At 38.7% G+C, this 23,920-nt stretch overlaps 1 long non-coding RNA gene across 1 annotated transcript in view; it reads right to left on the reverse strand.

The window, feature by feature from the left end:
* LOC119878082 overlaps positions 1 to 23,920 on the reverse strand; it is a 119,535-nt gene that overhangs the window by 39,033 nt on the left and 56,582 nt on the right. Inside the window, exon 2 of the long non-coding RNA XR_005386445.1 lies at positions 22,390 to 22,465. This is a non-coding gene — a long non-coding RNA (uncharacterized LOC119878082). The remainder of the gene's footprint in view (positions 1 to 22,389; positions 22,466 to 23,920) is intronic.

Raw genomic sequence — 23,920 nt, forward strand, 5'->3', positions numbered from 1 at the left:
GGGCTTCTGCAACCATAATCTATGGATTATTCCTCAGATCTCATTTTATACACAGCCACCATTTTGAACTAATGTGTAACAGACTTGCAAACCCCATGCTAAGGTGATTCTGTCTCATGATAAGAATTATCTTTTGTAATGAAAATGACTAATCATTTTAGAAGCACTACTGCATCAATTATTCTTGTTTGTGCTTACAACTTCTTAAAGTATTTTACATATAATAAATATTAATAAAATGTTTTCTCAATCATCATTCTTACAAATATTAAATTTCCATCACATTAATTTTTCATAAAAGGAATAAACTGAAATTATTCTTTCCCTTCTCCTGTTTCTTTGCCTTTTCTTCCATGGTGTGCTTTAGCAATCCTTCTGGTCACTTTTGTTCCCAATCCTCATACACATTTATGAGCTTAACATTTTTATTCTCCCAGAGAGTCATAGACAAGATTGTGATTCCTTTCATCCTTCTTCCCATGAGATCTTATACACATTATATAACTTCCCTATTCTTGTTCATTGTTATCTTAGCCAGATAGGCCCCCATGACTTCCGACATGCCACACTCATAGGGTACCTAAAACTAGGTCTTTTCCTTCTTACTTTATCCCATTCCTGTTCCCTCAACACTAATCCATTCTTGAGTGAATGCTATCTTTCTGGACCAAACCTTCTCAACCTTTATCCTGATTCCCCTTTGTGAGTTTTGTTCATCTTTCCCAAATTTTTGTGCGAAATCTCCACTCCAAAAAGTGTTGGGTATAAAGAGGGAGGAATATTGGGGCACCTGGGTGACTCAGTGGTTGAGCATCGGGCTTCGGCTCAGGGTGTGATCCTGGAGTCCCGGGATCGAGTCCCACATCAGACTCCCTGAGAGGAGCCTGCTTCTCCCTCTGTCTATGTCTCTGCTTCTCTCTCTGTATCTCTCATGAATAAATAAATAAAATCTTTTAAAAAGAGGGAGAAATGTCAAGAATGACTTTTACGTATTAGGGCTAAGGTTAGTGATGTCATACTGGGGAAGGGAATAGGGTCTCAAATGGTTTTTGATTGAGTCAACATGTTTGCTTGGAGTTCTGGAGAGAGACAAACTACTGATAAAAATTTGGAAGGAATGAGAAGAGAAGAGGATTCAACCACAGAATTTTGGCAAACATCGACATTTATGGGTTAGGCAGAGAAACTGCTTCAGAAAGCAGAATGAGTAAAAATGGCTTGAGACAGGAGGAAAGTTTTCACCTTTTCAATGAAGCTTTCCCTGAAAATTTATTTAAAGTTTGCAACTCCCTCCTCGGCATTCTTGTCATTGGTGATTGGGAGAGAAAGTTTCAAAGAGATAAAGAAGTGAAATGTCAGATTGCTGTGAAGTTTGGATCTAAGGCAGGTGAGGGAGTGGAAACAGCTAATGTACTTCTCCTGGCTATAAAGGGGAAGAAGTGGGCAGCCCCGGTGGCCCAGCGGTTTGGCGCCCACCTTTGGCCCAGGGCGTGATCCTGGAGACCCGGGATCAAGTCCCACGTCGGGCTCCCTGCATGGAGCCTGCTTGTCTCTCTCTCTCTCTTTCTGTGCTTCTCATGAATAAATAAATAAAATCTTTTTAAAAGGGGGGGGAGAAGTTATAGGATTTTGTTACAGGGAAATATAGGGGAAATTTTTTAAAGATATTATTTATTTGAGAGAGAGAGAGTGCATGCACACATGTAAGTAGGGGGAGAAACAGAGAGGGAGGGGGATGTACTCGAACAAAAACCAAGAGTTGATTCCCCAACTGACTGAGCCACCCAGATTCCCAATAGGGGAAAATTTTAAGATAGAAGAGACTGGAGAATATTTATGATCTGAGGAACAAAAGTCAATAGATTTAAAGTTTGCCAGAATATGGTGGTGGTACCTGGATGGCTCATTCAGTTAAGCATCTGCCTTCAGCTCAGGTCATGATCTCAGGGTCCTGGGATAGATCGAATCCTGCATTAGGCTCTCTGCTTAATGGGGATTGTGTTCTCTCTCTTTCAAATAAATAAAAATTTTTTTCAAAAAAGAATATGGTTAATTGATGAAAGAAGATCATTTAAGCAATGAAAGGAATTGAACTCAGACTATCTATCTATCACTCTATCTCTCTATCTATTTCTTGGGGGTGGTGGGTAGCTGAAAGGTGTTCTCTTTCACCAAGGGAAGTGTAGAGAAGAAAAGGATATTTGCCGAAACAGAAAATGTGATTATGAGTACAGAAAGTGTGGGGACCTCTGCCTAAAGGTCTGTTTTTTATTAAAATAAAGAGGTTTTGAGGATAAGCATTGTGAGAAGACTGACAAAAGTTTGAAAGAGGTTTTGAGAAAAGGGGGGCTAGGAATTAATTAGGCTGGGCCCACGGAGGGTTTCAAACTTGAGCAGGCATCATAATCACCTGGAGGGCTTTTTAAAACACAGACCATGAAGCTCCACCCCCAGAATTTTTGATTCAGCAGGTATGAGGTGGGCCCCAAGAATGAGCATTTCATTTTTTTAAAAGATTTGTTTATTTTGTTGGGAGGGAAGGGCAGAGGGAAAGGGTGAGAGCGAATCTCAAGCAGACTCCTTGCTGAGCATGGACCCTGCCTGCAGGTCTCGATCTCATGACCTGAGCTGAACCCAAGAGTCAGATGCTTAACTGACTGAGCCACCCAGGCACCCCAAGAATGAGCATTTCTAGCAGGTTTCCAGGTAATACTGATGCTGCTGGCCACAGAACTACATCTTGAGATGCACTGACTTAGGGATACAGAGAGCACTCGCCATAAAATGTAAAGAGAGCTCAACACAGGTTGAACACCAGTCCACAGGTTTTTAAATTTTTTCTCAAGTAGCTTTTAGCAGGCCAGATGTGGAGACTTAGAGAAATAATGAATTGATTTGCTGGAAGTATGTTGAGCTGCAAATATGAAGGGCAAGCAAATTAATGGAATGCAAATGACAGGAGATTAAGTGAAATGCCAGAACCTAGTTGGTACTCAATAAATGGTAGCTGCATCACCAAAATGACAAGAGATAACAAATGCTGGTGAGGATGTGGAGAAAGGGGAACCCTTCTGCACTGTTGGTAGGATGCAAACCAGTGCAGCCACTGGGAAAACAGTATGGAGGTACCTCAGAAACGTAAAAATAGAACTACCATATGATCATGCAATCTCACTTCTGGGTATATAGCCAAAGGAAATGAAGATAGCATATGGAAGAGATAGCTGGACTCCCATATTTATTGCAGCATTATTCACAATAGCCAAGATATGGAAACAACCTAATTGTCCAACAACTGACATGCAATGAAGAAAGATGCAATCACATTGCAATATATAAGTCTATCAAATCAATACGTTGTATACCTTAAACTTACATAATGTTATGAGCCAATTGGATCTCAGTAAATCTAGAATATTAAAAAGAATAAATGAATGATAGGTTAGATAGATAGATACATAGATATACAATGGAATATTATTGAGCCACAAGAAAGAAGGAAATCCTGCCATTTGCAACAGCAAGGATGAATCTTGAGGGCATTACACTAAGTGAAATAAGTCATACCAAGACAAAATACTGTGTGGTCTTATATGAGGAATCTGAGAAAGCAAAAGTTATAGAAACAGAGTCGAACCATGGTTGCCAGGGGCTGGGGCTGGTGGGAGAAATGGGGAGATGTTGGTCAAAGGGTACAAACTTCCAGTTAGAAGATGAATGTTCTGGGGATGTAATGTGCAGCACTGTGATTATAGTTAACAACATTGTACAATGTACTTGAAAGTTGCTAAAAGGGTAGATGTTTTTACCACAAAGAAGAAATGGTAATTATATGATATGATGGAGGTGTTAGTTTACGCTACAGTGGTAATCAGATTGCAAGTTTTAAGTGTAGCAAGCGAAGTCATTGTACACTTTAAACTTATACAATGTTATCTGTTAATTATACCTCAGTAAAGCTGGAAAATTAAATAGATAGATAGATAGATGATAGATAGATAGATAGATAGATGCCGCATCCCCATGCCCATGCAATGCTTTTTTCAGACTCTGCTGCCCCCTCTGGGACTGGCTTCATATTAACACAGCCTGCTCCTGTCTTTTTTTTTTTCACTGAAGTCATACTAGGCAAGCCCTCAGTTCTCCTTGTAGAAAGATGACTCCCCAAATATTGCCATATAAATTGCTGTATTTCATTTTACCCCACCAATGCATAAAAGCTTCCATATTAAACTAAGTAGATAACTGTAAACTAAGTAGATAAGCCTTCTGAACGCCCCCAGCCTCCTAACTGTACCTGTCTTTTTTTTTTTATTGGAGTTCAATTTGCCAACATATAGCATAACACCCAGTGCTCATCCCATCAAGTTCCCCCCTCAGTGCCCATCACCCAGTCACCCCCACCCTCCGCCCCCTCCCTTTCCACCACCCCTTGTTCGTTTCCCAGAGTTAGGAGTCTCTAATGTTCTGTCTCCCTCTCTGATATTTCCCACTCATTTTCTCTCCTTTCCCTTTTATTCCCTTTCACTATTTTTTATATTCCCCAAATGAATGAGAATATATAATGTTTGTCCTTCTCCAATTGACTTATTTCACTCAGCATAATACCCTCCAGTTCCCTCCACGTCGAAGCAAATGGTGGGTATTTGTCATTTCTAATGGCTGAGTAATACTCCATTGTATACACAGACCACATCTTCTTTATCCATTCATCTTTCGATGGACACTGAGGCTCCTTCCACAGTTTAGCTGTTGTGGACATTGCTGCTATAAACATCGGAGTGCAGGTGTCCCGGCGTTTCACTGCATCTGTATCTTTGGGGTAAATCCCCAGCAGTGCAATTGCTGGGTCATAGGGCAGATCTATTTTTAAGTCTTTGAGGAACCTCCACACAGTTTTCCAGAGTGGCTGCACCAGTTCACATTCCCACCATTAACTGTCCCTGTCTAATGTCAACGAAAGGTTGTTGCCTTGTGGTTAAATGACGTACACATTTTATTCTTATGTTGCCAAATGCAGGAATTCTGTCTCACCTGTAAACACTAAAGTCCTGCAGTATAGGGGATTCTCCCTGCTTTCCTCCCACTATTGAGTCAGCTCTCCCTAAATACAAGCCAATGGTAGAGGCTATCCCACAAGCCAGACCATATTTGAATAGCCAATAGAACCACCACCAGATAGAGAGCACTTATCAGATCATGTGTTTAGCTGTCACCATGTTGTATGTGTAGACGCACTTCATATCTTTTTACATAAGAAGATACATGACATTCTCAAATAAGAATATGTTATATTCTCTATGTTAGCTTGGACTCAGCTCATGGCAGCACCTGCTCCCCAAACCACATTGTTCAGTGGACAGGGGACATGCTAGTCTTCTCTGTAGTGTCTCAATTGTAACATAGGTCCTGCTAGACTGAGCACGAATTACATTTCATGCACAGAGGCCTGGCTATTTCCTTTCAATTGAAAGACAAAACCACTCTTGCCCTCCCCCAACCAATCTCTTTCAGGATTCATTCTATCCACAAAAGCCCCTCAAATTCTGTCACTAAGTGCCTCTCACAAGCAAAATCTTAGTAGTCAGGGCCTCACATGCTTCTTTATGTGCACAGTGGCTCTTTACAACATCTCCATGTGTGAGATTATGTGCTAACAACAACTGAAGGCCTAAGGACATCTCTGAAGGACTACTTTAACAACTTCCAATTATTAACTTAAGAAGAGGTCCAGGACAACATTGGGGAAAATTTAAGATTTCTGTGGAGACAAAGAAGATCATTCAGTTAATTTCTAAATAGCGTGCATATAGTCTTATGGGCACTGTGTATTTTGGGGACAGCTGTCACCAGGATCACACCTGCCACTTAGTGCCCGCATGGACTGCCCTCCAAATAACCCTGGGTAGGTGGTTATGCCTCTAATTACACTCTGAACCAGAGTCCCAGAACTCACACTATGAAATGCCCCTCCTCAAATTACACCATTTACAGATGCAATGGAAGCTATTACAGTTTTATTCTAAGTAAGCCCAATAAGGCCACTTTCACTGAGACAGTTTGTAATCGAGGTCATCTCCTCAGGAATTTGCTATGGAATTGCTAAGGGGGATCATTTTTCCAGAGCTGAAGTGAATTCTGCTCTTGTAACTTGAGATGAGGCACATAAGACAGCTGGTGGTCTACCAAAAGGAAGGGAAAACATGCTCAACAGAATAAAAGCAGCTGTGGGGTTCCCAAACATGGGAGTCTACCACATCTGGCACTGGCTGGACTTTCACATCACCTGGAAGTTTCCCAGGCTGCTGTCTTGTGATTTCATGGTCACCAGGGCTGGGCCTCCTAGAAATGGTTCCTCCAATCTTTAAAACCAACAATTCACATTCATATGCAGGGCAGTTGATTACAGCTGGAAAAGGCTTCTTCAAGACATACATACATGGGCCCAGGTCTCCAGATATCCTCTTACAATAAGACTGTCCATGCTCCCCTGTCGTGACAGGTTGCTGTGGATAGGTTTGAAAAGTTAAGCCAAATCTTGAGTTGCCTGGATGCCTCAGCCACAGCAAAGGCTCTACCATTCTTAGGGATACTTGTCGGGGGAAAGGTCAGGATGGATAAATTAAATATGAATTTGTGAATGTTCTTGAGGGGGAGGAGTGCTTAGGAGAGTGGTTACCATTTTGAAAACATGGGATAAAACAAGGAAAATAAATCATCAAAATAGTTACAAAGTGTTTTTCTAACCCAGTTACTAGAACCCTAGTGATCTCAGAGAGTCCATTAGGGTCTTCTTAGGAAAAGGCGATAGACGGAATCAACGTGAGGAGGACTCAAGATACTACATATGACTCTCTATAATGCTGTGCTGTTTCATATGGCAGCTATTAGCCACAGTTGGTGATTTATATTTAAATTAATATGAAATAAAATTAAAGCTCCAGATTCTCAGTCACATTAGCAACAATTCAAGTTCTCAATAGCCACCTCTGGCTACTGGGTATCATACTGGACAGCACAGATACGGAACTTTTTTATCATCTCAAAATTCTATTAAAGAGCACTGCTCTAAAGTTTGAGCTTCCCTATTTTATGAGTGTGTGTATACACACACACACATATATATAATGCACATTTGCATATTTCATATATAATGTATTTGTCATATATATCAAATATATGGTATATACAATATATTTCATATATTATATTTTTATATATATTATATACAAATATATATAGAGGGACACACATACAGAGCTAGAAAGCCAAAAAGACTACAAAGACTACATATAGAGAAGAGGCCATAAATATGTAGTCTTGGCCCACCTGTTCACTTTCACCAAGGACATACCCTCTAACACCACCTGACCAAAGTTACCTTCTTCCAGAAGTCAGCCTGTAGATGGTTCTGGAGAATTCCTGTAACTGCACCTGTAGTGTAGTGTAGTGTAGTTATAAGGCTAGTCCTGGATAACAATGTAACTCTGAAGAGTAGTAACTTATGGTCATCTTCTTTTGAAGGAGGAAGAAAACCATGTTCATATTAAGATATACTTCCTCCTCATTGTGGCCATGAATTTTATGTATGCTTCACAAAATAAGATACTACTCAAGTGGGGATTACTGGGCTCATTTACAAGTTCCTAATGTAGGGGTGCCTGGCTGGCTCAGTCAGTAGAGTGTGCAACTCTTGATCTCAGGGTGGTGGGTTCAAGCCCTACATCATTGGGCAGAGATTACTTAATAAAATCTAAAAAAAAAAGTTCCCAATGTAATCGCACTGAAAGAAGGGCTACCATCTTTAGGTCTCTTCTCTTCAAGTCTTTATTTTTAACTAACTTGAAACTGATTTTTCCTTGTTCTCTGGCCCCTATTCTGCTAAACTACTCCAGTATGATGCCCTATGGAACTTTCCTGACTTTCCAACATCCCACATTCAGCTAGCATTCTGCTTATTGGTTTACCATCTCTTCAGAGTAATAACCTGATGATATATAGTTTGTACAGACTGCAGATGGCAAATAGGTTACACTTCATCTGTTAACTCTGCTCAATTGCTATTAGCCACTTAGAGTGTCATGTTGAAAATAACTGAGAAGCCACATTTCAAGTGCAGTGGGATAAAATGCAGTGATTGGTTAATGATATGTGCAATGGAAATTAGAAATATTTGCCATAGATTGCCATCACTGAAAGAAATTAATTAGTTCCTTGGTTAGTTGTCCTGGTACCAATCCACCAAACCTTCTTACTCTCTTTGGCTCCTTTCATGGTTAATCTCTCCAGTGTGATGCTCCTTTGACACACTTCTCCAGCCTGCCAGAAACAGGCACATTAGCTATCCACATCCCATAAATATCACACCCAGGCTGCTTGATGGGCTTAGATCTTTCTTTATTGGGTCAAAGGGAGGGGAAAGGTAAAGTCTAAACTTTTAGGATTGATACAAGTCCCCGTGCACCATATCATTTCTCTTGCTGTGCATGGAATACATTTTCTTTTAATCTTACTCCACAAACACATTTCTGATAGACCTCTAGTGCATAAAACTGAATTCATGATGATTTTCTCTTCATGATAATTTATCATCACTAGTTCACCCATGTATTTTCATCTATCTATCTATCATCTATCTATCTATCTATCTATCTATCTATCTACTTATAATTGAATACCAGCAAACCTACCACCCCAAATGAGAACTGGAATATTAACAGTAATTTATATTTATCTGTGTTTTTTCCCCTTAGCCAATCTTCTTATCTGTATCGCCAAACCCACTCAGGGCCACTGCTAACCCAAGCACTAGAACTTTTATGTGAATTAGAAAAAAAGATCCTCATTCGCTAGGTATATTTTTGAGTTAGCATATTATTTACTTACAAAAATAAAATCATGACTGTGTTCACTACAAGTTATATAAATAAGATTATATCAAATACTAAATAAAAATTAGAAAATCCTAAATTTTTGAAAGTTTTTTTAAGATTTTATTTATTTATTCATGAGAGACAGAGAGAGGCAGAGACAGAAGCAGGCTCCATGCAGGGAACCTGATGTGGGACTTGATCCCAGGACTGCAGGATCATGCCCTGAGCCAAAGGCAGATGCTCAACCGCTGGGCCACCCAGGTGTCACTGAAGTTTTTGAAGTTTTAATTATAGCTATTAGAAAAGCAAATTCTTTATGCTTTCATGAAATTAAATAGCATCTGAGAATTTGAAAGCTTATTTGTTCCAATATCTTATTTGCTTTTTTAAGATTTATTTATTTATTTTAGAGAGAGAGAAAGAGCAGGGGAAAGGGGCAGAGGGAGAGGAGAGTCTCATGCAAATTCTGCGCTTAATGTGGAGCCTGACTCGGTGCTCATCTCACCACCATGAGATCACAACCTGAGCCAAAATCAAGAGTCAGACAGTCAACTGCACACTCAAGTGTGCTTCCAACATCTTGTTTTCAATAGAGGTCAATAGATTTTATATTCTTTCATATAATATTGTATTTCTTAAATAAGTTTTTTGGTAATCTTTATGCACAGCATGGGGTTTGAACTCATTACCCTGAGATCAAGAGTCACATGTTCTGACAGCCTTAATTAATTTTTTAAAAATATTTTATTTATTTATTTCAGAGAGAGAACACAAGTATAAATAGGGAGAAGGGCAGAAGGAGAAACAGACTCCCAACTGAGCAGGGAGCCTGATGCAGGGCTCGATTCCAGAACCATGGGATCATGACCTGAGCTGAAGGCAGATACTTAACTGACTGAAGCATCCTCAGGTGCCTCTGAGCCTTAAGTATTTTTAATAAATGTTAATTTTGAGGTGTTATATTATTCATTGATAACCAATATTGAATAACTTATATACATCCAGAGAGCCACAAAAATATTTGAAAATGTATAAGTCAATCATACTAGATATTAGAATACAATATATGAGAGTTCGTTTCTTACACAATGATTTTATTTTTTTTTAATTTTTTTAAAATTTATTTATGATAGTCACAGAGAGAGAGAGAGAGAGAGGCAGAGACACAGGCAGAGGGAGAAGCAGGCTCCATGCACTGGGAGCCCGATGTGGGATTCAATCCCGGGTCTCCAGGATTGCGCCCGGGGCCAAAGGCAGGCGCCAAACCGCTGCGCCACCCAGGGATCCCCTTACACAATGATTTTCAAGCAATATCACATTGCTTACAATATGCATTGGTTGGGGGGGCAGGGCAAGATGGCGGAGGAGTAGTGTCCCCAAGTCACCTGTCCCCATCAACTTACCTAGATACCTTTCAAATCATCCTGAAAACCTACAAATTCGACCTGAGATTTAAAGAGAGAACAGCTGGAACACTACAGAGACAAGAGTTTGCACTTCTAACAAGTACAACTCGTTTTTAGCCACTCTGCGCTGAGCAAAATGACTAGAAAGAAGAACTCACCACAAAAGAAAGATCAGAAACAGTACTCTCTGCCACAGAGTTACAGAATTAGGATTACAGTTCGATGTCAGAAAGCCAATTCAGAAGCACAATTATAAAGCTACTGGTGGCTCTGGAAAAAAACATAGGGGAATCAAGAGACTTCATCAATGCAGGATTTAGATCTAATCAGGCCAAAATTAAAAATCCATTAAATGAGATGCAATCCAAACTGGAGGTCCTAACGATGAGGGTTAATGAGGTAAAAGAAAGAGTGAGTGACATAAAATACAAGTTGATGGCAAGGAAGGAAGCTGAGGAAAAAGGGAAAAAAACAATTAAAAGACCATGAAGAAAGGTTAGGGGAAATAAATGACAGCCTCAGAAAAAAATCTACGTTTAATTGGGGTTCCAGAGGGTGCTGAGAGGGACAGAGGACCAGAAAGTATGTTTCAACAAATCATACCTGAGAACTTCCCTAACATGGGAAGGGAAACAGGCATTCAACCCAGGAGATAGAGAGGTCCCCCCCTAAAATCAATAAAAACTGTTCAACACCTCGACATTTAATAGTGAAACTTGCAAATTCCAAAGATAAAGAGAAAATCCTTAAAGCAGCAAGAGACAAGAGATCCCTAACTTGTATGGGGAGAACTATTAGATTAACAGCAGACCTCTCCACAGAGACCTGGCAGGCCAGAAAGGGCTGGCAGGATATATTCAGGGTCCTAAATAAGAAGAACATGCAGCCAAAAAACTTTATCCAGCAAGGCTGTCATTCAGAAGGAAAGATAAAGAGCTTCCAATACAGGCAGAAACTGAAAGAATATGTGACCACCAAACAAGCTATGCAAAAATTTTAAGGGGGACTCTGTAAAAGAAGAGGACGCTCAAAGAAATAATCCACAAAAACAGGGACTGAATAGGTACTATAATGACACTAAATTCCTATCTTTCAATAGTAACTCTGAATGTGAATGGGTTAATAATCCCATCAAAAGTTGCAGGGTTTCAGACTGGATAAAAAAGCAAGACCCATCTATTTGCTGTCTACAAGAGACTCATTTTAAACATAAGGACACCTACAGCCTGAAAATGAAAGGTTGGAGAACAATTTACCATTCAAATGGTCCTCAAAAGAAAGCAGGGGTAGCAATCCTTATATCAGATAAATTAAACTTTATCCCAAAGAATGTAGTAAGAGATGAAGAGGGACACTATATCATACTAAAAGGATCTATCCAACAAGAGGACCTAACAATCATGAATATTTATGTTCCTAATGTGAGAGCTGCCAAGTATATCAACCAATTAATAACCAAAGTAAAGACATACTTAGATAATAATACACTAATACTGGGAGACTTCAACACAGCACATTCTGCAAATGACAGATTACTAAGCACAACCTCTCCAAAGAAACAAGAGCTTTAAATGATACACTGGACCAGATGGATTACACAGATATTTACAGAACTTTACATCTGAACACAACTGAATACACATTCTTCTCAAGTGCACATGGAACCTTCTCCAGAATAGACCACATACTGGGTCACAAATCAGGTCTCAACTCATACCAAAAGACTGGGGTTGTCCCCTGCATATTTACAGACCATAATGCTTTGAAACTTGAACTCAATCACAAGAAGAAATACGGAAGAAATTCAAACACGTGGAGGTTAAAGAGCATCCTGCTAAAAGATGAAAGGGTCAACCAGGAAATTAGAGAAGAATTAAAAAGATTCATGGAAACTAATGAAAATGAAGATACATCGTTCAAAATCTTTGGGATACAGCAAAAGCAGTCCTAAGAAGGAAATACATGGCAATACAAGCATCCCTCAAAAAATTGAAAAAACCTCAAATACACAAGCAAACCTTCCACCTAAAGGAACTGGAGAAAGAACAGAAAATAATTCCTACACCCAGCAGAAGAAGAGAGCTCATAAAAATTCGAGCAGAACTCAATGAAATAGAGACCAGAAGAACTGTAGAACAGATCAACCAACAGGAGTTGGTTCGTTGAAAGAATTAATAATATTAATAAACATTAGCCAGCCTCATTAAAAACAAAAAAGACTCTAATTAATAAAATCATAAATGAAAAAGGAGAGATCACCACCAATACCATGGCAATACAAACAATTTTAAAAACATATTATGAGTAGCTATACGCCAATAAATTAGGCAATCTAGAAGAAATAGACGCATTTCTGGAAAACCACAAACTACCAAAACTGGAACTGGAAGAAATAGAAAACCTGAACAGGCCAATAACCAGGGAAGACATTGAAGCAGTCATCAAAAACCTCCAAAAACACAAAAGTCCAGGGCCAGATGGCTTCTCAGGGGAATTCCCAGGGGAATTCTATCAGAAGTTTAAAGAAGAGACAATACCTATTCTACTAAAGCTGTTCCGAAAGATAGAAATGGATGAAATACTTCCAAACTCGTTCTATGAGGCCAGCATCACCTTAATTCCAAAATCAGACAAAGACCCCACCAAAAAGGAGAATTATAGACCAATATCCCTGAGGAACACAGATGCAAAAAATTCTCAACAAGATACTAGCCAATAGGATCCAACAGTACATTAAGATTATACAAAAAAAAAAAAAAAAAAGAAAAGAAAAAAGATTATACACCATGACCAAGTGGGATTTATCCCCAGGATGCAAGGTTGGTTCAACACTCGTAAAGCAATCAATGTGATAGATCATAACAACAAGAGAAAAACCAAGAACCATAGGATCCTCTCCATAGATGCAGAGAAAGCATTGGACAAAATACAGCATCCATTCCTGATCAAAACTCTTCAGAGAGCAGGGATAGAGGGAACATTCTTCAGCATCTTAATAGCCATCTATGAAAAGCCCACAGTAAATATCATTCTCAATGGGGAAACACTGGGAGCCTTTCCCCTAAGATCAGGAGCACGACAGGGATGTCGACTCTCACCACTACTATTCAACATAGTACTAGAAGTCCTAGCTTCAGCAATCAGGCAACAAAGAGAAATAAAAGGCATTCAAATTGGCAAAGAAGTCAAACTCTCCATCTTTGTAGGTGACATGATACTGTACATAGAAAACCCAAAAGACTCTACCCCAAGATTGCTAGAACTCATACAGGAATTCTGCTGTGTGGCAGGATACAAAATCAATGCCCAGAAATCAGTGAAATTTCTATACACTAACAATGAGACTGAAGAAAGAGAAATTAAGGAATCAATCCCATTTCCAATTGTACCCAAAAGCATAAGATACCTAGGTATAGCCCTAACCAAAGAGGTAAAGGATCTATACCCTCAAAACTATAGAACACTTCTGAAAGAAATTGAGGAAGACACAAAGAGATGGAAAAATATTCCATGCTCATGGATTGGCAGAATTAATATTCTGAAAATGTCAGTGCTACCCAGGGCAATTTACACATTTAATGCAATCCCTATGAAAATACTTCAGAGAGTTGGAACGAATCATCTTAAGATTTGTGTGGAATCAGAAAGGACCCCGAATAGCCAGGGGAATATTGAAAAAGAGAACCAGAGCCGGGGGAATCACAATGCGGATTTCAAGTTGTATTACAAAGCTGTGGTCATCAAGACAGTGTGGTACTGGCAGAAAAACAGACACACAGATCCATGGAACAGAATAGAGAACCCAGACATGGGCCCTCAACTCTATGGTAACTAATATTCAACAAAGCAGGAAAGACTATCCCTGGAAAAAGGACAGTCTCTTCAATAAATGGTGCTGAGAAAAGTGGACAGCCACATGCATGAATGAAACTAGACCATTCTCTGACACCATACACAAAGATAATCTCAAAATAGATGAAAGGTCTAAATGTGAGACAAAAATCCATCAAAATCCTAGAGGAGAACACAGGCATCACCCTTTTTGAACTTGGCCACAGCAACTTTTTGCAAGATACATCTATGAAGGCAAGGAAAACAAAAGCAAAATTGAACCAGTAGGACTTAACCAAGATAAAAAGCTCTGCACAGCCAAAGAAACAGTCTACAAAAATAAAAGACAACCCACAGAATGGGAGAAGATATTTGCAAATGACACATCAAATAAAGGGTTAGTATCCAAGACCTATAAAGAACTTATTAAACTCAACAGTAAAGAAACAAACAATCCAACCATGAAATGGGCAAAAGACATGAACAGAAATTTCATCAAAAAAGACATACACATGGCCAACAAGCACATGAGAAAATGCTCTGCATCACTTGCCATCAGGGAAATACAAATCAAAACCACAATGAGATACCCCCTCACACCAGTGAGAATGGGGAAAATTAACAAGACAGGAAACAACAAATGTTGGAGAGGATTGGAGAAAGGGGAATCCTCTTGCACTTAAAATACAATGGTGGGACAGGCATAGGATAAATATCCTCATTCTGAAAGGGAGAAAGTAAAAAGGAACAAAGGGATTACTAATCTAAAGCAAGTACACAACAGAGTAGGGCAAATTCCATTAGGTGTCAAGGCCTGAGAGTAATCCTCTGTGGTCAATGCTCTGGCCACTGAGCCCTTTGGGGGTGGGGGTGGGCTTATCCTTTCTGGTCTTGGCATACATGCTCTGCTTCAAGTCATTCTTCCTTATTTTGTCCCATCTTTGTCTCTTTCAGTCCAGGCTAATAAAGAGTAATCATAACCACCTCTTAGGATTGCTAAATAAGTAGATGGGGGCATTGTACATAAAGTATTTAGTATAATGCCTATCATATAGTCATTAACTAATAAATAGTAATTATTTAATCGTACTAATTTATGTCACCCCTCACCCACTTAACCAAATAAGTAAGAAGATGTTGCTCTTTTGGACACCAGCAGCAATTGACACATTTTAGTATCTTTAGATGCTCTTCAAATCTTCCCCCTCTTAGCTTACTCTAATTGGATTTGTCCTTACTTAATACAGACACATACTTCCAACACAATGAGCTATCCTTTTGTGCAAAAGAGTTCCTGGGCCTGGATGAATGTTTATTATAGAAGCTGTTTGTGGCTAAAACAGATGCAGGCAGGAATTGCTCAAATAATACAAGGCAATATTAAAAGCCTGGAGGAACCAGCTTGTCTAATGAATGATTCTGGTACTTGATTTTTGAGTATTAGCTCTGTCATAAAATTTCAACTTGGTTCATCTTTTGGGTTTTTTATGGTTCCATGCTAGCCCACATAGAAAGTTCTTTAACACTCATCTCAGAATCACATCCACAAAGAAAACCAAATGACATACTGCTAGAGAGAGAGCGCGCTAGCTCTGAAAATCTATTCAATTCTCACTTTTAGGAAAGCCAGACCGTGTTTTGGGTATCTATTGAATGTAGGAAAACAGGAAAGTTCTACCAGATATCCTCCTCATACTTGTCTGATATTTAGGGCACTGAGCAGGATATACTGACTATGTAGCCCATTGGCAGTGCTTCTGGCAGAAAGCCTAGGTAAATCTCAGGACTCAGCTTCTTTAAGATACCATGAAGTCATGGATTGAAATGATATATTTATCCAGGGCTGCAAATGATAGCTTAGCCAAAGACAGAACCCAAGTCACTATTAAGAGGGAAGCTGTAGTAGACATGGATATCCCCACAACATTCATTCCCGTCTTACAGGAATATAATTTCATCTTTTGCTTGATGATCCTCTTTGCCCAACTCGCAGTCTATATTGTTTGGTTGGAATTGACCTCCACTCTCAGTTCAAGGAGTAGAACTTGTTTGGCCCAAGCAAATCAGCATATCTGGCCATAGTGATTATCTCATGGATTGGCATGTGACCTAATCCAAAACAATAAGAAGCCATGAGTTCTTTACTGAGACTTCTGAGAGTAGAGCTACTTTTCTTTTCCAGTGACTTTGGTAGTATGAGAATATGAAACTTGGGGCTGCTTCAGCCATCTTGTTACCAAAAAAGGAGCCAATCTGGAAAAGCTAGCAGAGACAAAAACAGTGCCAAGATATTCACAGGAAGTGGCCCTAACATTATCACTTAAGCCTCTGTATCAAGCTACAACTGAAGCTATTATTATCTTTTGACTTTCATTAACATGAACTAGTAAGTACCCCCTTTCTTCTTTAAGCCACCTATGTTTATAGCCAAAAGAATCTTGATATAGAAGCCAAAGATCAAAGCTAGAAAAATAGTATGAAGTGGCAGATCTCAGGGTTGAGTGTAGCTACAAATGGGAAAGAATACCCTCAAATCTCAAGAGTATAATCCAGGGGCTCCATGCATAAAGCATATTTCTGGAAATACAAAATGATGCTTGGTTGCTGTGGGGGGTTTAATGAAGTTCCTCCCCCCCCCCAAAAAGAGATATGTCCACCTGGAACCTCAGAATGTGACCTTACTTGAAATAAGGGTCTTTGTAGATGTAATTAAAGTAAGAATTTTGAGATGAGATCATCCTGAATTAGGGTGAGTCCTAAATCTAATAAGTGTCCTTATGATAGAAAAGAAGACAGAAGGAGACACAGGGAAGAAGCCCATGTGAAGAGGGAGGCAGAAACTGGAGCTATGCTGTGATAAGCTAAGGAATTCCTATAGCCACCAGAAGTTGGAAGAGACAAGGAAGGATTCTCCCCTAGAGTCTTGGGAGGGAATGTGGCTTTGCTGACACTTTGATTTCAGACTTCTAGCTAAACCAGAACTATGACAGAGTAAATTTCTGTTTTGCTAAGCCTCCAATTTTGTGGTAATTTGTTACAGCATCTCGTAATGCAGATGCTATGGAAGACAGATGCAAGATATTAAATGTGTTAGGAGAAGAATATCCATCACTGCTGGAAAAATGCCAAGACTGTGTGAATAAGGCAATGTTGGAGATAAAAACAAGAATGACCTCTAAGAATGGTAGGAAAGGGGTACAAGGATCCCTTCGGCCATCCCATCCTTTCCTAATCCTGGTGAAGATGTCACTTGAAGGGATCATTTAAAACATAAAGTTGTTAAAAATCTTGGTGACCTTAGTCACTATTTTGAAAGGACCATAGTGATTATATTGTGCCATAGGCTCATGGGTATAGGTCTTCTCTGCCAGGAGTACAGCTGTGTACAATAATCCTTATCATTATTCATCATTTTCCAGATGAGATCATATCTTATGCCAGGTTTGTTTACCAGATATATAAGGTTTGGTTGAATCCAGCTCTAGGATGGAGGTTGCTGGAGTCGGAGTCTTGGTGGGATAAAAACAGCCCCCAACATGTGTTAGATTCAATTTATTTTGTGGGTACAAAGCCACAATAGATTGTGGGTGATCTGGGCAGAGGTAAAGATGTCAAGGAACTTGAAGACTTGTCATTTCAAAGACCCATAGAGTTTTTCCCTCTTTTTAGTAAGTTGTTTACTAGGGCTATCAAAACAGAGAATTATGGAATAGATTGTTACTAACCATTATAAATTGGAGGAAAAAACTAAGTCTCACCACCTCTCCATTTTGGGTTCTGCCTAATGCAAAAAAAAAAAATTCTTCTGATGACTGCTAGTTAAATGGGGATCCGAGTGTCAGCTTTATTAGCAATCAAGGCAAGTGCTCAATAACCCCTAAGACATATAGCTTTTTTGCTAAAGCTAGGTTAGAGAATGTAGCTGAATCTTGAGATCAAAAGAGCATCTTCCTATTACATTGCTGAAAGTAGACTTTGGGACTTGTCTATGCAGAAAGTTGTCTCTATAGTGTAGATCCTGGCTTATAAAGCCATTTCTAAGGACCCCAGGTCTGCCTTACCTGTATAGTTACCAGCAAGAGTGCAAACAAGTGTGTGTGTGTGTGTGTGTGAGAGAGAGAGAGAGAGAGAGAGAAAGAGAGAGAGAAAGAAGGAACGTGAGTGAGTGAGAGCAAGAGTGAGAGTGAGATAAGATCAAGTTTCCATACAGAGGACACATTGTAGGCCTTGTCCCAGGTATGCTTACATGTATGAGTGCTTACATATGGGAGCAGGTAACTGCTCACACTTATATACCAAGCCATGAGTAAGCTGTCAAAGGGAGAAAGAGAGAATCAGTAATGCTAATCCTGTTTTGGAATCACTGTCACTTTACCCATTTGTTAAGTGTGGCTCAATGGATATCAGGCAATCACCGATCATATTAGTATAACCTTCCTTCATTAGATAGAAGCAAATAGAAGAATGGACAGAGGGGCAGAATTTCCTTCCTTAAACTATCTTTTAAAGATAGAAGAGTGATATAAATTCTGTCTTCTATGGCCTAGGGAATGGGGAGGAAGTGTTTTCCCTATTGAATGGATCCCAGGAAGTGATGACATTTCTGACTTATATAGGAGTTTCTTTTTTTAATTTTGATTCCAGTATAGTTAACATACAATGTTATATCAGCTTCAGGTGTACAATAGAGGGGGTGGGGAAATCGGTGAAATAGGTGATAGGAATTAAGGAGTGCACTTGTGATGAACACTGGGTGATATATGGAATTACTGAATCACTATATTGTACGTGGGAGTTTCTCACTGTAGATCCCCTGCAACACTTTGTCATCATAAGACATCTTGGCTGGGGATAAGAGAGCCAAGAAATTTCACTGAAGCATACTCAATCATTACTTTATCTGTGTTAGCATGGGCTTATCATCACAACATAAAGGCAATATCACAAAGGCCTTAAACACTTAAAATTTCAAAGATCCTTGTTCCATGAAGTTTATCCATATAGATTAATAGAAACAAGTAAAATTCTCAAATATCATGCAGAGACCACAGTTAAGTGGTCCTTTATCAAAAGCAAAGCACCTCATTTTCTTTAGAAAGGAAGAGAAGTGCTTGATGAGCTAGGGTCAATAAACTAGCAGAATGCTTTGATCGCTGAAGGCAAATATATATATATAAATTTTTCAATAAAACAGACATTGGGCACCAAATCAATAATTCAGCCCGATTCATAATGCAGGAGACTTTTTCTCTTCATCATGTCTAAAAATATTTCGAAATCAACACAGATTTTTCTGGGCTCCTATATACAGAGTGATGAAAGGCAAAACTTGGCAGTAATTGTAGTGATTGCTAAAATGTGTTTGATAGACATAACTCAAAAGTAGACCAGGTATGCAGGGTGTTCCTTCCTGCCAAACAGATACACTCACCCTCCAGGTCTTTCATGATCGTATACATAGCAATTAACACTAGAAGTTATCTAGCCTGACAAAAGAAGTGAATTGGTGATCTTTGGCAAGACAAAAAAATACAATGGAATGTTTCAGGACTATCACTTACTCAACACAACCACTTTCTGAGGTTGTTATCCATGTTATCAGATCTCTAAACTTCTAGACCACTTCTAGGGAGGCTGAGTCTTCAGACACATTCAATTTTGCCTAAATAAGGAAAGGTGACAGGTGCAAGATGATTTTCTAGAGAAGTTTCTCTGTATAAAAATACTATTTGAGAAGCAGGGCTTCTGGAATAATGCAATAAAGATTCCAGCTTACCCTCTCCGCAGTCAAACAACAGTTTAAGTAAGGGAAATTATTTTTAAAAAAATCATTCAAAGTTTCTGGAGATTTTCCTAAGGGCATACAAAAAGTGGGAAAACATTTAATCAAGAAAATCTACTAAATCTCAGGAGGAACGGTCACAGTCTGTAGCATTTGAGCCACAATTTAGTCTATTACTCTCTTCCACCAGTTCAAGTTATGTAAGGTCTACCCTGGTTATGTGCATCCTAAAAGACAGGGGATCCTTCTCCCCCAGTTTCTAGTCTTGGAGATACAGTTACACCCAGAATCATCAGGTTTATGTTGTTTCTCATTTCTCACAACACCATGTTGCAGTTCATCCAGGCATAGCAGAGAGAACTGGGTCTCTACCTACCCCACCTTCACCAGTAGAGTGTAAGCTCTATTCTAGGTGTAGGAAGCCAATAATACTGGCCCTCATTACCTATGCCTCAGTTTGCTCAAAACGCAGAGATTTCATGCAGGAAGGGGCAAGCTGAGAAGACCAGGAGCTATGACCTTCCTCCAATGTACAGCTTACAGATGGGGAGTGTCACTCTGGGTTTGAAATCATACAAAGTATGTTCTCTTACCCACTTTAATTCCAAAGTATAGAATTAAATCAGACATCAATTTTGGGAAGTTCATAAGTGTGTTAAAAGTTAAAAAACACATTACTAAATAATCAATGGGTCAAAGAAGAAGTCATGAGAACTTGAAAAAATATTTTCAGATGAATGAAAATGAAGACACAACATACCAAAATCTATGGAATGAAGCTAATGCAGTAGTAAGAGGGAAATGTATAACTTTGATTGCCTACATTATAAAAGAAGAAAGGTCTTAAATCAATAACCAAACTTCCAACTTGAGACAGTAGAAAAAGAACAAACTAGATCCAAATAATTCAAAAAAGAATAACATAATAAACATTAGAACAGACATAAATGCACAGAAAAAAAGAAAATCAACAAAACCAAAGTTGGCTTTTTTGAAAATATTGATGAAATCAATAAAACTTTAGTTTAATTGACCAAGAAAAAGAGAGAGAAGACTCAGATTACTAATACCAGAAATAAAAGAAGGGACATTACTAAACAACCTAGAGAAATACAAATGATTATAGGGAATATAATGAACGACTACATGGCAGTTACATGATTTAGATGAAATAGATAAGTTTCTAGAAAGACACAAACTACTGAAACTGACTCAAGATGAAATAGAAAAGCTGAATAGACGTATAACAAGTAAAGAAGATTGAATTGGTAATCAAAAATTATCATAAAGAGAACTCCAGGCCCAGATGGCTTAATTAGTGAATTATACCAAATATTTAAAAGAGAATTAACACCAATACTTCACAAAGTCTTCCAAACCTATAGAATAGCAAAGAGCACTTCCTAAGGAATTCTATGAGGCCAGTATTAATCTGATACCCAAACCAAAGACATCACAAGAAAATTATAGATCAATATCCTTTATGAATATAGATGCAAAAATCCTTAATGAAATACTAGCAAACAGAATACAGCAACATATAAATGGATTATGCACTATGACCATATGGGATTTAACCCAGGAAAGCAAAGTCATTTCAATATGCAGAAACCAATCTATCTATTAGATCATATTAACTGAACAATGGATAAAAACTCCATGATCACATCAATGGATGTAGGAAAATGCTCTGTCAAAATTCAGCATATATTCATGATTTAAAAAAAAATCAACAAACTAGGGAAGTTTTCAACCTAAAAAGGGCATCCACAAAAAAGGCATATCTATCATCATACTTAAAGATTTAAAGAGTAAAAGCTTTCCCTAGGGGATCAGGAACAAGACAAAAACAATGTCCGATCTTGCCACTTCTGTTCAGCATTATGTTGGAGATTCTAGTCAGTTCAACTAGGCAAGAAAAAGAGGAGAAAAGGCATACAGATTGGAAAGGAAGAAGTAAAACTATATCTTTTGCAGATGATATAATCTTATATATGTGATTTTTAAATCAAACTTTAGAAAAACATATCCCAAGACATCTCTAGGTTTCCAGAGACCTCAAATAATCTTCATTTCATGATCCCATGAGGTCTCACCTTCACATTTCTAAGATGGCCTTAGTAGCTTCTTCTCTTGTGATCAAAATGCAGTGATGGAGTAACCAGAGGGAGAATTCAAATCATGGCCGAACTTGTAATATAAAGTTCAGAGTTGAGGAAGTGGTGCTGAAATTAGGTGTTGATTAAATTCTATTGGGGAAGATAGGATACAAGGTCAGAAACTGGGCAAATCAGGAATTAGTTGGCAAGCAGAGACAGGCAGGATGGGGCATGTAGTTCAGAATACAGCTAAAAAGTGTCATCATCAGAGGTCTATCTTTACATGAAGCCCATGGTGTGGTATAGGGAAAGGCCAGATGACTTACAGTTGAAAGCCTAAGCATTTGACTATGTGACCTTCTACCTGTAGATCCAGCCTTTCATGAAAGTGTACCTACCCAATGTTCTTCCAGTGTCTCCTCTGGGTCTAGGAGAGTTGCTTCCTTCTTATCTAATTCTTCATGAACTCCCGTCCTGACAAAAGTAGATAGGGAAATTTATTTATTTATTTATTTATTTATTTATATCCCCATCCATTTTTCCCTATATAGATAGTGAACATGTGCCATTTATCATTTATCATTTTTAAAATATATATAATATATATATATATCTATATTTCAAGCTGTATGGTGCTCTCCCTGATGCCTAGAAAGGCTCTCGGACTTAAGAGACAAAAGGCGTGCAGGCAAAAAGTATGACCTGAGGATTTCTGCTCTCCTGTGTAGTACCCCCTCTACTTAAAGATTAATGTTTCTAAGGAGACCATATAAAACCATATCAATAAAGTTGAATACAGGGATAAACAGTATAGTCCCTGGCTTTGAAGGACCTCACTACTGCATAGTAGAGGCAACTGATAATATAGCCAAGGACTAGGACAAGGAAATTATTCAAACCATGAGTGTCTACTCTTGACTCGCAAGCTTTGTTAGGCCAGCCAATCTAAATCACATCCAGGTTCTAAGCAGTATCTAATTTAAAGCCATTTCTAAGTTTCAAGCAAACTTTTGGCTCTCAACTACTTTGGAAAGTGAGAGGAGAAATGAATTCCTCTCTCCTAAACTTGATCCACAAATCTCAGTTTGTTCCTCAGCAAAAATGAGAGAATAGCTTTACCTCAACAATTACTTCACAGGGTTGTCAAGAAGATTCAATGACATTATTTATGTAAAGCCCTCCCTGCCACCTTTCCCAGCATCAAGCCACTTGACTATTCTTGTACTCCATGCAATGGGACTGTCATTGTAAACAGCGTAAAAGGACATTCCCTAAACATTGAAGAATGTTCAACAAATCTCATCTTCAAAATCCCATGGTTAAGAGGGAAGATAATACTCATTTGATACATAGTACTTTCTTTCTAGTGTGCTACTTAAATTATTTTTAACTTAGAAATCCCACCAATAATCTAAGCCAAAGGCTATATACCCAGTGGAATGAGTATCTTTTAATCTAAACTCCAAAGACCAAGTTTGTTTGAAGTTCCTATTCTCATTGTAAGATTCTTCCTATTTTGGCCTTTAAAAAATGATAAATGGCACATACTCACTGAAAGGCTACCTAGAGCAGGGCTTTGAGGGTGGTATGCTCCCAGTGCAGGAAGAAAAGGAGTGACTTGTCTGTAGAGGATTTAAATAAATAATAATGACTAAAACTTGGTATGCCTTTTATTATCACCATGACCTAAAAATCCTAAACAAAATTAGTGATAAATATTCCTCTGCTCTGTGGCAGATCACTTTTACCACCTCGCTCTTGATTCGCCGCTGCACTTACTATATTTCAGGAATTGTACAAGTGTTACCTCATTAATCTTCACAACAACACTGGGAGGCAATTATCTTTGTTTTACAAAGGAGAAACACTGAAGCTCAGAGAGGGTAATTCATGCAAGGTCAGAAAGATAGTGAATGGTGGAGGCTTGCT

The sequence above is a fragment of the Canis lupus genome, chromosome X (assembly GCF_011100685.1).
Source record: "Canis lupus familiaris isolate Mischka breed German Shepherd chromosome X, alternate assembly UU_Cfam_GSD_1.0, whole genome shotgun sequence".
NCBI classification, from domain to species: Eukaryota; Metazoa; Chordata; class Mammalia; order Carnivora; family Canidae; genus Canis; species Canis lupus.